This window comes from Apodemus sylvaticus, chromosome 15, assembly GCF_947179515.1.
Source record: "Apodemus sylvaticus chromosome 15, mApoSyl1.1, whole genome shotgun sequence".
In the NCBI taxonomy this organism is placed as follows: domain Eukaryota; kingdom Metazoa; phylum Chordata; class Mammalia; order Rodentia; family Muridae; genus Apodemus; species Apodemus sylvaticus.
The window spans coordinates 80,332,079-80,345,904 of NC_067486.1; positions in this window are offsets into that span (position 1 = coordinate 80,332,079).

Genomic DNA, 13,826 nt, shown 5'->3' on the forward strand with positions numbered 1-13,826 from the left:
AAGGAAACAGCAGTACACACAGACAGTCCATGGAGTGGGGAAAAATATGTCTGGCCATGAACCTCAGAAGGGATTAGGATCAAAACTATCTGAGGAGTTCTTTTTTATTCAATAGCAAAAAGTCCCAAGTAATCCAATTTGTGAAACAAGTTTCAAATATGATATATAAATGATAAACAGGCACCTGAGAAATGTGAAAGCTACCCTGGGATATCACCTATCACCTTAGACACAGTTGGAGATATCATAAGAAAGAAGGAAAATCAGAAACCAAAGAAGGAAAGACTAGTGTTCTGAAGATGTGAAGAGCCTGAAGCATCCACTTACGGTCTATGGAGAAAACAACAGTGACCCAGGAAAACAGTACAGCAATTCTTCAAAGGTTACAGCCAGATGGGCTGGAGAGATGGCTCAGTGGGTAAGAGCACTGACTGCTCTTCAAGAGGTCCTAAGTTCAATTCCCAGAAGCCACATGGTAGCTCATAATTATCTGTAAGGAGATCTTATGTCTTCTGGTGTCTGAAGACAACAGTGTACTCATACATATAAATAAATAAATCTTAAAAAAAATACAACTAGATGACTCAGCATTTCCTCTTCCAGGCAGATACCCAGGAAGGGAAGTCAAGAGTCTAGGAGATCCACACATTCATCGCAGTATTAGTCATGATAGCCTATGGGAACCAAATCACTGTCTATCTAAAGATAGTGGATAAAGAACTGGCCATATGCAGGCAACAGGTATTGTTAGTCCTTTATAAAGAAAATCTTTGAAAATGTGGGATTTTCCCCCTCCCCGACCCCACAACAGGGTTTCTAGCTCAATGTTGTACAACTGTGGAGGACTTTGGACTTCTGATCTGTCTGCTTCCTAAACTCTAGGATTACAGATGTGTATCACCAAGCAGGAATCTGTGATGCTTTGGATTGACCAGGCCCCAAGCTATATTATATTACTGGTCTGGGTGGTTTGATTTTTGTTGGTTTTAAGACAGGTCTCCAGCACTCCAGCGCTGGGCGTGGTGGCGCATGCCTGTAATCCCAGCACTCTGGGAGGCAGAGGCAGGTAGATTTCTGAGTTCAAGGCCAGCCAGGAACTACAGAGTGAGTTCCAGGACAGCCAGGGCTATACAGAGAAACCCTGTCTTGATAAAACCAAATCAAAAAAAAAAAAAAAAGAAAACAAAAAAAAGAGAGAGGCAGAGGCAGGAGGATCTCTATGAGTTTGAGGCCAGTCTGGTCACAAAGAGAGTTCCAGGACAGCCAGGGTTAAATGAGAAACCATGACTCTAACCTCCTTCCCCCAATAAACAAAAGAACCAAAGGAAACCAACACAGAAACACACACACACACACACACACACACACACACACACACACATACATATACATGTCTCACTGTATATTCCTGGCTGCCATGATACTCAAATGTAGACTGGGCTAGACTTTTTTGTTTGTTTGTTTGTTTTTTGTTTTTTTGTTTGTTTTTTGAGACAGGGTTTCTCCTTATAGCCCAGTCCTTTAAGGCGTGCGCCACCAACGCCCGCTGGGCTAAACTTAAACTCAAAGAGACTCTCTTCTTGCCTCTGTTTCTGGAGTGGAATTCAAGGTATCTTGCTGGCATGAAAGGTCTTTTTGAGACAGTTGTCTACTCCATTTTCTTCAAGCATGGACTTGAAGAAAAAAATTCTCTTATTTTAATCTCAGACTCCTTGTTTTGAGGAAATTTATGGGTAGTAGAACCTTCAGGTTCTGACAGCTTTGGCAAGCAAACCAGGAGCCAGAAACCAAGGCCCTCAGGTCCTTACGAGTCTCTTCCTTTTCACTGGGGTGTGTGTGTGTGGGAATCACAGCTTGCAGGAAGCTACCCTGGAGACTTCTGAGTAGCTCAGCACTGAAAGTCACTGAGGGAAACTGAAGAATGATGTGTGCAATGCTCTTATCCTGTGGGAGACAAGGTCTGTAAATACATTTATTTCCACAGAGAGATCTTTGTGGAGAGAAAGGCAAGAAAGCTGAGAAGCATAGCAGAGCTGGAGGGTCTCTCCAAGCTGGCCCTCCTTCCCAACAAAGCTGCCCCAGAAAGAGCAGAGCGGCTAAAGCACCAGACCTGCTGCAGTAGACCATGCCCAGGGGCAGGGCTCGGAGGGCACTACCGGGAAAGGACCCACAACCTTAGCTCTCCTGCACACCCACACACCCAGGGTAGAGAAATCAGCCTACCAGAGCTGAGGTAACCTGAGAACTGTGCTCTTCAGCTCAGCATTGCTCTGAGCAGTGCACCTTTTCTCTGACTTAATTTCTGCTCTGGCGTGTATGTCTCAGGATGGTTTTGCTCTTGTCAGTTCATCGCTTGATTAGGTTCCGGGACTGTGTGTGTCTATCAGAAGAATTTTTGTTTTAAATTGAAAAAAGATTTTTTCCCTCATACAATATATTCTGAGTACATTTTCTTCTCCCCAACTTCCCACTCACCCAAATTCACACCCTTTCTTTCTATCTCTCATTAGAATACAAATAGGCATCTTTAAAAAAAGTAAAATAAAAAAACAAACAAATGCTGGGACAGTCGGGGAAGTTGTTCTTTCTTCTTTGGTTCTTCCTGAGGTAGCAGACTTGGTCTTATGAGATATTGAGGGTTGCTGTATAAATAAAATGTTTACTTGTCTTGAGTCTAAATCACTATGCTGCAGTAGCTGACCTGCCTCTCTGAGTTCCTCGGAGGTGAGAAATAGTTTAGCACCTCATCATAAAACAGCAGAAGGTAAATGAAGAGATTTATTGCTGGTGCTTCTTTCTCTAGTGAGTGAGTCAGAAATCTCTCCGGATAAGCATGTTAACTCTTTGTGAACCAGAGAGGAAGGAAAGGAAAAGAATTAAGACGCTTTGACAGGCAAATATGCTGTCCTAGTCAGGGTTTCTATTCCTGCACAAACGTCATGACCAAGTTGGGGAGGAAAGGGTTTATTGAGCTTACACTTCCACGTTGCAGTTCATCACCAAAGGAAGTCAGGACTGGAACTCAAGCAGGTCAGGAAGCAGGAGCTGATGTAGAGGCCATGGGGGGTTGTTTCTTACTGGCTTGCTTCCTCTTCCTTGCTCAGTTTGCACTCTTACAGAACCCAAGAGCACCAGCCCAGGGATGGCACCACCCACAATGGGTCCTCTCCCCTTGATCACTAATTGAGAAAATGCCTTACAGCTGGATCTCATGGAGGCATTTCCTCAACTGAAGCTCCTTTCTCTGTGATAACTCTAACTTGGGTCAAGTTGACATACAAAATCAGCCAGTACATATGCACAGACACATATACATTCAAACATACACCTACTGTCTGTCACAAGCCTTCATGCATGATTACATTCATACACGTATACACACAAACATATAGACAAAGAGACATATACATTTGGATGGATGGATGGATGGGTGGGGCAAACCTCCAAGCCAAACCATTCAATTCACAACCAACCACTTTATTTCTTTTTCTCTGGTCATTTTATATCTTCTTAGACAAAAGGTTCTTTAGAGAATTACCTCAGAGATAAAATGTTACATAGAATGGGAGTTATAGAAGGATGTTGATATTAAGTTCAGAGTAGTGTTTCATTATAATATACTCATTATAAGTTCAAATCAACAACTTTTCCATGTCCTTGCCTTATCACAGTAACCTGTGACTTTATCCTTGGACCTATAAGTTTTTTCCTTGAACACAAAATTATCCAAGTCTATTTCTCTTTTTAGTGTGAGTTTGAAAGCTCATTGTATTCAATGCAGCCTTTACTTACTATTTTGATGAGTGGGCACATTCTATTCTTGATTCTAACTTTATTATATCTTTCTAGCAACTAAATCCATCTCTAAAAACTTTCTTCCTTAAATTATTTGAGTCAAATCAGGAATTCTATAGAATTATTATTTATTTGTCTATATAGCATCACTACAAGATATCTTCGTTGTTCTGTAGAGATCTGCTCAAAAGGGTGGCCTAGCCGGGCAGTGGTGGTGTACGCCTTTAATCCCAGCACTTGGGAGGCAGAGGCAGGTGGATTTCTGAGTTCGAGGCCAGCCTGGTCTACAGAGTGAGTTCCAGGACCACCAGGGCTACACAGAGAAACCCTGACTCGAAAAACCAAAAAAAAAAAGTGACATAAAACCTAGTGATAGTTACATATTTAATAATCATAGGAGAAGCATATTAATAGCAGGAATCTTTCCTAAAATACATTTTTTATGGGTCTTGCCTATCAGAGAAAGTCTGTTGTGGATTTTAATCCAAGGTAGACTCATCTCAGGAAAATCATCGGATAGTTATTAGTTTCTCATGTGATGGCTCCTGACAAAAAAACAAACAAACAAACCAAAATAGGGCAAAACAAAGAGAAGAAAAAGAGCCTAAGAAAAAAACACATGAAACACATTTAGACACAAAGACACACATAGTCACACTCACTCCTGTAAAATACAACACTGGAAACCGTAATATATATGAAAAAGACATGTAAGGGGTGGGAGAAGCCCAGACAAAGCATTACGAGACCAGAAACCTCCAAAAATACCATTGAGTTTGTGTTATGTTGGCCATCTGCTGCTGGGACTTCCCTTAGGTGCTATTTGTGTAGCCAATGAGACTCCATTAGAGAAAACTAACTTTCCCTTTGTGAACAGTTTATCAATTGGAAATAGCTTCTGGGTTAGGAATGGGGATTTGTGTCCACTTCTCTCAGCAATGGGGTCCCATATATGCTCAACCTGTCAGGGCCTATGCTCCAACCACATTCTCTGTGAGTCCGAAGGCATCTTAGGTGTCTCTTCTGCCTCGTTTCACCTTCTCCTTTCTTATTTATCTCTTCCTTTTTCTCAAGTTCTTATCCCCTTCTCATTTTACTTAATTATAACATCCCAAAGCTTTAACAGTCTCTAACAGTTGTGGACTTCTACTAGCCACTTTAACCACCTCAATCTTCCATTAGAAGTTGATGGAGTACTTAATCCTTATCCTTATCCAGCCTCTTGCTCTCCCAACCCTAACTGTATTCACTGAGATCTGAGCACACTCTAATCTAGACAAAAAACCTTTGTTGCTTGTCCTCCAACAGTTATTGAAGCTAAAGTTATTAACTGGTATGATACTTGAATAGAGACAATACCAAGCACGTGGGGTTGCTCTCACAGGTGAAACCTTACTCAGAGAATAAGACGGTTTATACCAGGCACCATATGCTTTTGGACTGAGGAACTATTTTTTCTCTCTCTGTTTTTTTTTTCTTGTTTGTTTAAAGGAGGTTTAGAAATTATTTGTGTGTATATGCTTGCAGATTGGTTCAGATACCCACATAGGCCATACATAAATTTCAGATTCAGTAGAGCTGGAGTTAACAGACAGTTGTGAGTCACCCAACATGGGTCCTGGGGATTTAACTCAAGAGACCTTGAAGAGCAAACTCCTAACTGCTGAGAGATCTCTCCAGGGTCATGAAGAACTATTTTTGAACTACACATTCAACTCTACCACATCCAGGTCTCATGTGAACATTGAACATACTTAAATATAGTTGAAAAAAAAAGCAAAGAAAATAATTCCAGAACTGTAAATCCTACTATAGTAACAGGAGAAAAAAATGAGACAACATAACTCCTCCACAAATTATTAATTCCATAGTGTAAAAGGAATTAATCATTCTTGCTAGCCCATATAAAAGACACACAATCCAGGTATTTTATTTGCTAGCTGTAAGCACAAATTGGGCAGGTTTTGGAGCTATTCTAACTTATATCCCTGCCGTATGTCTGTTGTTACTTGCTGTTTTTCCTGGCCACATGTTTATGGTCCATCTCCTCTCATGGTGGCCTCCTCCTACCTTCATCTCCTTTCACCTTCTCCACTGGTCTCAGACTCCTCACTGGATCCTCACCTTTCCCTCCCTACTACCCAATCAGAGGCTCTAACCTTTTATCAACCAGTTAACTTTAACTTAGGGAGCAAGGTTTACGTAACATCACTTGGTGTATACGAGGATCATCTCATTGGGGGCAGTTAGATCTTGGGGGCCAGTTGAATTTAGCATTTGAATATATAGCAGCATTGTACAAACAAACACTATATTAATGGGCATCTGGTGATTATGCGATTGATGAAGTCCTAGACTTCAAAAAGCTCAAACGAATGCTCAAACATAAGTATGTTTAAAGAATTCAAAGAAAAAAATAAGATGGTGAACAAGAATGGAAACAGCTGCATAAAATAAGGAAGGTTATGCAAGATATAAAAGAACACCAAACAAAGATGCAAAGTGAATAAAATCAATCTGAGATGCTGAAGTGAGAAAGTTGAAAAGAAAGCTCTGTGGAAAGGACAGAATAAACAATCTTGAAGAAAAGGTATAAGGATGGAAACAATCAAACAAGGACAGAGAGGGAAAAATAAGAAAGTCCCTGTATTGGTCAGGGTTCTCTAGAAGAATGGAACAAATTGTATGTATATGTGTATATGTATATGACCTATCATATCTACATAAATCTATCTATCCATCTATCCGTCTAAATCTATATAATTTGAAATAGCTTATAGACTGTGGTCTGGCTCTTTCTACAATGGCTATCTCCTAAAGGAAAGTTCAAGAATCTGATAGTTGTTCAGTCCATAAAGCTGAATGTCTCAACTTGATGTCTGTCTATGTTAGAATCCTGAAGAAAGCTCTAATACCAGTGAAAGAATGTGTCAGCAGCATCGTAGATGAGTTTGTCATCATGAGTGAGGCCAAGCAGGCAAAAAGCTTTATTCATCCATGTCCCTTTATATAGACTGCCACCTGAAGATGTGACACAGACTTAGGGTGGGTCTTCTGAGTACAATTGATTCAGATTTAGGGTGGGTCTTCCCACCTCACATAACCCAATTAGGAAATCCCCAAAGGTGTGCTAAGATGTTTGGATCTTGTTGGTTCTGGATGTAGACAAGTTAACCAAGAATACCCATCACAAATATACTCCCTGCCAACTGGATGCACAATCACAACTCTTATGCCATGCTTAATTTGCAAAGTCAACTTCTCACCTCCACGGGCTCATGCACAGGCAAGTGTGCCCACACATACACACTTACTGAGTACACTGTAACAGGACAGTAGACTAGACAATGAAAGTATTGGCTAAGGTACAATTCTTACCTGCCTCCCTCCTGAAAGATCACATCAGGAAAACCAGCCCTGTGAACTTATCAGACTCATCAGACTGAGGAAAGAGAACAATACATACCACAACATGGAGTAACTTAGGACAGGGCACAACCTGATCTCAATACACACCTTCAAGTGCTACTAGCATTCGCAAGTGTTGTGCAATGACTAGAAAGAACCGTTAAAGGAGAGAGGTGGCACCTACATTCCTGGAAAAATCACACCTTCTCAGAACACACATTAGGATTCAACCCCATTAGCCTATTCCTCCCCCTCATTTCTTTAACTGTATGTCTATAACCCAAAGGTTCTTCTTTTTTCTTCTCCTCTTTATCTTCTTTTCTTCCTTCCTTCCTTCCTTCCTTCCTTCCTTCCTTCCTTCCTTCCTTCCTTCCTTCCTTCCTTCCTTCCTTCCTTGCGTTGAGGCAAGCCTATGAAGCTCTGGCTAGCCTTGAATTTTCTATGTGGATCAGGTGTTGAGGCCAGGCTGTTTCCTGTTGTGAATTACTTGATACAGTATAACTTGTTTTTCAGACTGCTTTGATCTAAGAAACTCCATTCTACAAACATATTTTGATTCTATTTTTGAGGATAGTACCATTTGCCAACCCCAGTATCAGGTTCTACAGGTGGGTGTTATCAAGTCAGTTGTTTGTTTAGTTGATTAATTTAATGCTGGCTGCCCTAGAACTCACTACGTAGACTAGACTGGCCTGAACTCACAGAGATTTACCTGCCTCTAACTCCCAGGTGCTGAGACTAAATGTGTGAGCCACTACACCCAGCTATTTGTTTTTTTATTTGTTTTGTTTGTTTATTTGTTTGTTTTTCTAAAGACAGAATCTCAGAGCTGGAGAGATGGCCCAATGGTTAAGAATATTGGCTGTTCCTCCAGAGAACATGGGTTCAATTCCCAGCACACACATGGCAGCTTGCAACTGTCTATAACTCAGTTCCAGGGAATCCAGTCCCCTACCAGAGATACCTGCATGCATGTACACATGCATGCATGCACACACACACACACACACACACATGAACAAACAAACAAACAGACAGACAAATAAATATCTTGTGATATGGGCTAGCCTTGAACTTACTATGAGGCCAAGGATGAACTCCTGACCCTCCTGCCTATGCCTATGTACCAGGTGCTGGGATTAGAAGCATGATCTACCACCATTCTGTATTCCCATTCTACTCTTCTTGACTAATAATCTGTTCCAGTCTTTAACTGGTGCTCAGTCTAAAACTGTTAGCAATCAGTCACTTTCACAGGCCTGTCCTCAGCGACCTAGCAGCAGCTTATGTCATCATCTGCCCCTGCCAGGTGTGTCAGGTTCAGCACATACAAGGCTCCAGCCACCCACAGGTTTCTTTCTCCTCCTTTCTCTCTCTGTCTGCCTGCCTGCTGTCTCCATCTCTTCCTCATATCTCCACTCCAAGTCGGCCTTCCACTCTTCCTCCTAGCCCAATAAACCTCTTATACTAGATCTGTTGTGTGGTTTACTTTCTTAGCAGTATATCTTGACGTGGCCTGCCAAGCTTACCCACCTCCTATTAAATACCTCAGTTCTAAGAGAGGATAATGGACCCAGTTTGGGAACTAAAGTCAGTAACATCACTGTCCTTTCTGGTAGCCCAGTTTGTAAAAATCTGTGAGTTTGGGAACTGCCGATGTAATAACCCATGCAGTAATTTACTTAGTTGCATATTGGAGTTCCCTGTCTGAGCCCATGTTGCATGTACAGTCAACTCCCAACATGTTCTGGACATGTCTGGAGAACTGGGGGTGATGAGAAACTACTTAGTAAAATTCTGGAGACGGAAGAGCCAAAGATAAAGATGGAGGAAGAGGAGAGAGTTAGTAGAGAATAAGGATCTCAAAAAAGGAGGAAGGGGCAGAAATGTAGTTTGAAGACCTGCGCTGGAGGGAAGTGGTTGATTTGGAATGTGGCAGGGATTTGTGAGTATCCAAATCCCTACAGGCTGCTAAGTCCCAGCAGGATGCTGCAAGGAAAGAACAGGTCCCAGTATGTCCTGTTGACTCAGCATCCTGCCCTGTAGAGGCTATGACTTGTTGGGCAGCAAACATGGTGGATTCTGGCAACCTCACTACCTCTTGGGTATCTACAATGACCTGACAGGGCTAGAGGAGTTTGCCGAAGGTCAGTGGAGGAGGAGAAATCAGGAAATACTGTTTAAGGAACAATTCTGAGTTCTCTTCTTGATATCATAACCTGGTTTCTTGAGAGCTTGTTTGGAGAGTCTAGCAGGGGAACACAGTAACTCATATACCCTTGACCGGAAGACCAATTATCCTCTATTCAGGGGAGGACATCTTCCCCTTTGCAGCTTCAGGAGGGATGCACTTGGAGTGGTGAGGAAGGAAAGGGACATCCACCCAGCCAGCCGATCAGTCAAACCCTGTTGATCAATGGGGTGGCAGAATGACCTGGTTTCTTAAAGGGAGTAACAGAAGCTGGGTAAGGTGGTCGGCACCTTCAAGCTGCTGCTGTCCAGAGACAGAGGTAGGAGGATTATTAAAGATATAGTTTTGAGAGCAGTAGAGACAAAACAAAACATAAAATAGTAGGATAAATGAAAAGGAAAAGAAATCATTGCTAAAAGTACAAGATCATGTTTGAGTTGTACGTGAGTTGCTTTTCTAAATGTCAACAAATCCACTGTGACCAGTGGGGCCTTGGCTTGCCTAAGGCAGCTCACAGGGTACAGGGTCCGATAGAAAAAGATTTTCAAAGTTGTAAGGCCCGTGCCAGGAGGGGGATTCCACTTCATATGGAGCATTTCTGTTTCTCCCATGCCAAGCAGATGCCATCTCAAATGTTCTTTCTTCAGCTTCGTGCTCTTTTCTTAGCATGAATATGAAGCACAAATCAACCCAAATTGCAACACAGACACTGTTAACAATAAAATAGGATTATGCTAACGCTGTAATTGCTTAATGATGGATGAGTCATATGCCAAGCTGTGACAAAAGTCACAAAGAGGCTTTGTTCTGGAATATTATTAATTTCTGAATCTTAAATTAGGGAAGCTGGATTTTTGGACATGACTCGGTATCCTAATTCTTTCTAATAGGCTTTGGTGCCTCCTCTCCCCCCGCCCTGCTTTCACATGCCTAATAGATTAGATTAAAAAGGAGACTCTCAGGCCAAGATTTTTTCCTTTCTTTTTTGCAAGTGCAGTGAACTTTATTGATGATATTCAAAAGAGTGGGGCATCCTAAGGTCACCTCCTTCTTCTGGGAGTTGGGATGGAAACTGAGGGAGATTCTCAGTGTTGCGGGCTGAGTTGGGACAGACACTCCTCAGCAGCTGAGGGCCTCTGTTTTCTTCTGGTGTTCTTGAGGGTGGGGTTGGTTATTGATGGGAACGATAACACAGCCAAATCTGCTCACTTCGACCTGTTCTACAGAAGACAGCTGTCTCTGGAGTAGGAGAGAACAGAGACCCTCAAACTTTTTTTTTTTTTTTTAGATTTATTTTATGTATATGTGAGTATACTGTTGCTCTCTTCAGATACACCAGAAGAGGGCATCAGACCACATTACAGGTGGTTGTGAGCCACCATGTGGTTGCTGGGATTTGAACTCAGGACCTTTGGAAGAGCAGTCAGTGCTCTTAACTGCTGAGCCACTTTTCCAGCCCACCCTCAAACTTTTTAACTGTGGGAGGATCTAGGACTTTGTGCAAAGGAGATTGCTGAGGTGAGTCTATTGAGAAAGGACTTTGGGAACAGAATCCTGGGAGTCCAGGAGACGGGACTTCTGGGATAAGGAGATACTCTCATACAGGAGACAACACTTTACTCAGAGGTATAGAAACTCTCTGTCTGGCCTGAGAGAGCCAAGGAGGGGGGTAGCAGAAAGAGCACAGCAGCTCTGCATTGCTGGGTTAAGGAGAGGCATGGGCTTTGGGGGTGGAAGGGTGGTATCATTGAAGGTAGGAAGGGCCACGGGGCGGGACTGAGGGTGAGCAGAATTAGAGATTTGCCTTCAATTCTTAGTCTCTCCCAGGCCAAATTTCCCCAAATTTCCCAAGTGTGTCTGTAAACTCAGCCCACCTGCTCTGCTCCAGTGTTCTGCAATATTTTCTTTTTTCTTAAAAAAAAAAAAAGATTTAATTTATTTTATGTGTATAAGGACACTGTAGTTGTCTTCAGACACTCCAGAAGAGGGTGTCAGATCTCATTATGGATGGTTGTGAGCCACCATGTGGTTGCTGGGAATTGAACTCAGGACCTATGGAAGAGCAGCCAGTGCTCTTAACCTCTGAGCCATCTCTCCAGCCCTCCCACAATATTTCCAGCCTTACAATAAACCTCTCTACTTGCACTGAGTGTTCTTGAACAATCTTGGTGATGTCAGTGACAAAATTTTCAACCAAATTATATTTCTTTTTCTTTTCCTTTCCTTTCCTTTCCTTTCCTTTCCTTTCCTTTCCTTTCCTTTCCTTTCCTTTTCTTTCTTTCTTTCTTATTTTTCTTTTCTTTTTTTTTTTTGAGACAGGGTTTCTCTGTGTAGCCCTGGCTGTCCTGGAACTCACTTTGTAGACTAGGCTGGCCTCAAACTCAGAAATCCACCTGCCTCTGCCTCCCAAGTGCTGATTTAAGGCATGCACCACCACCACCCTGCTATATTTCTTCTCTTCGCAGTATTAAGGTACAGGTAGTCACAAAGTATTGATAAGGGAAGAAATAGAGTAGTGCTATATGGGACCTTAGGAAAGCAACTCAATTTTTTAAATTTAACATGTATTTGCTATATTCTCCACTCAGATGCTGCTCTTTTCCCAAACTGGTGCATACACAGGTAACTATGGAGTACTTGTTCTGGTAGAGTCTGCTTTTGTGCAGCTTGTAGTATCCATCATTGTTGTTTTTTAAAGTTTTATTTATTTATTATATATAAGTACACTGTAGCTGCCTTGAGACACACCAGAAGAGGGCATCAGATCTCATTACAGATGGTTGTGAGCCACCATTTGGGTACTGGGATTTGAACTCAGGACCTCTGGAAGAGCAGCCAGTGCTCTTAACTGCTGAGCCATCACTCCAACCTCCATCATTGGTTTTTCTATGATGTGAAAGAAAATTACTTTCTGGGACTTTTCCCTGGGAAGATTCCCACTTCTGTGGCAGGATGCTCCACCTACAGGCTCTTCTCCCTTAGCATCTTGTGTGGTACATCTTGACATCACACAATAAAGAAATTCCTTTTTCCTTTTCCTTACCAGTGGTTTATGGTCGGAAAAACGGTGTGGATTATGTTCTGGAAAGCAAGGAACCAGTGGAAGGGGAATCCAGAGTCAGGGAGTGAGAAGAGGCTAAAGGAACCCTAAGCAATTGTCAGGGTCCTAGGGAGAGGGCTGCCTTTTCCAGGGTTTCCATTGCTGTGAAGAGGCATGATAACCACTGCAACTCTTATAAAGGAAAACAAGTAATTGGTGCTGACTTATAGTTTCAGAGATTTAGTCCATTGTCATCATGGTGTACTGGCTGGTTCACCATGGTTGTGTGTCAAATTGACACAGGCTGGAATTATCACAGAGAAAGGAGCTTCAGCTGAGGAAATGCCTCCATGAGATCCAGCTGTAAGGCATTGTCTCAATTAGTGATCAAAGCAGGAGGGCCCATTGTGGGTGGTGCCATCCCTGGGCTGGTGCTCTTGGGTTCTGTAAGAAAGCAAACTGAGCAAGGAAGACGAAGCAAGCCAGTAAGGAACATCCCTCCATGGCCTCTGCATCAGCTCCTGCTTTTTGACATGCTTGAGTTCCAGTCCTGACTTCCTTTGGTGATGAACAGCAGTGTGGAAGTGTAAGCTGAATAAACCCTTTCCTCCCCAACTTGCTTCTTGGTCGTGATGTTTGTGCAGGAATAGAAACCCTGACTAAGTTAAGACACACGGCAGGAAGCCTGGGAGCAAACAAGTAGATGTGGTATTGGAGGAGCTGAGTTCTACATCTTGATCTTCAGGCAGCAGGATACTGTGTGCCGCACTGGACATAGCTTGAGAAATGAGATCTCAAATCCTGTCCCCACAGTGACACACTTCCTCCAGCAAGGCCACACCTACTCCCACAAGGCCGCACATTCCATTAGTGCCCCTCCCTATGGGCCAAGCATTCAAACACTTGATTCTATGGGGGCCACACCTATTCAAACCACCCGGAGGGCAGAGCTGTGCTGTTACAACATTGCATTTTTACAACTGGTCATTGAGACAAAAACTAAACAGAAATAACAAAACTAAGAGACATTATCAATGGAATGGACCTAACAGATATCTCTAGAATATTTCACCCAAATGCAAAATAATATACCTTTTTCTCAGCACTTTATGGATCCTTCTTCAAACTGACCATTTAGTTGGCCATAAAGCAAGCCTCAACAAATACAAGAAAATTGGGAAATAATGTATTGTATTTTATCAGATTACCATGGATTAAAGCTGGACTTCAACAACATCAGAAACACCAGAAAGCCCACACACTCATAGAAACTGAACAACTCTCTACTCAATGGTCTTTGGGTTAGGGAAGAAATGAAGAAATTAAAGACTTCCTAGAATTCAATGAAAATGAATGCGCATCATACCCAAATTCATGAGGCATAATGAAAAC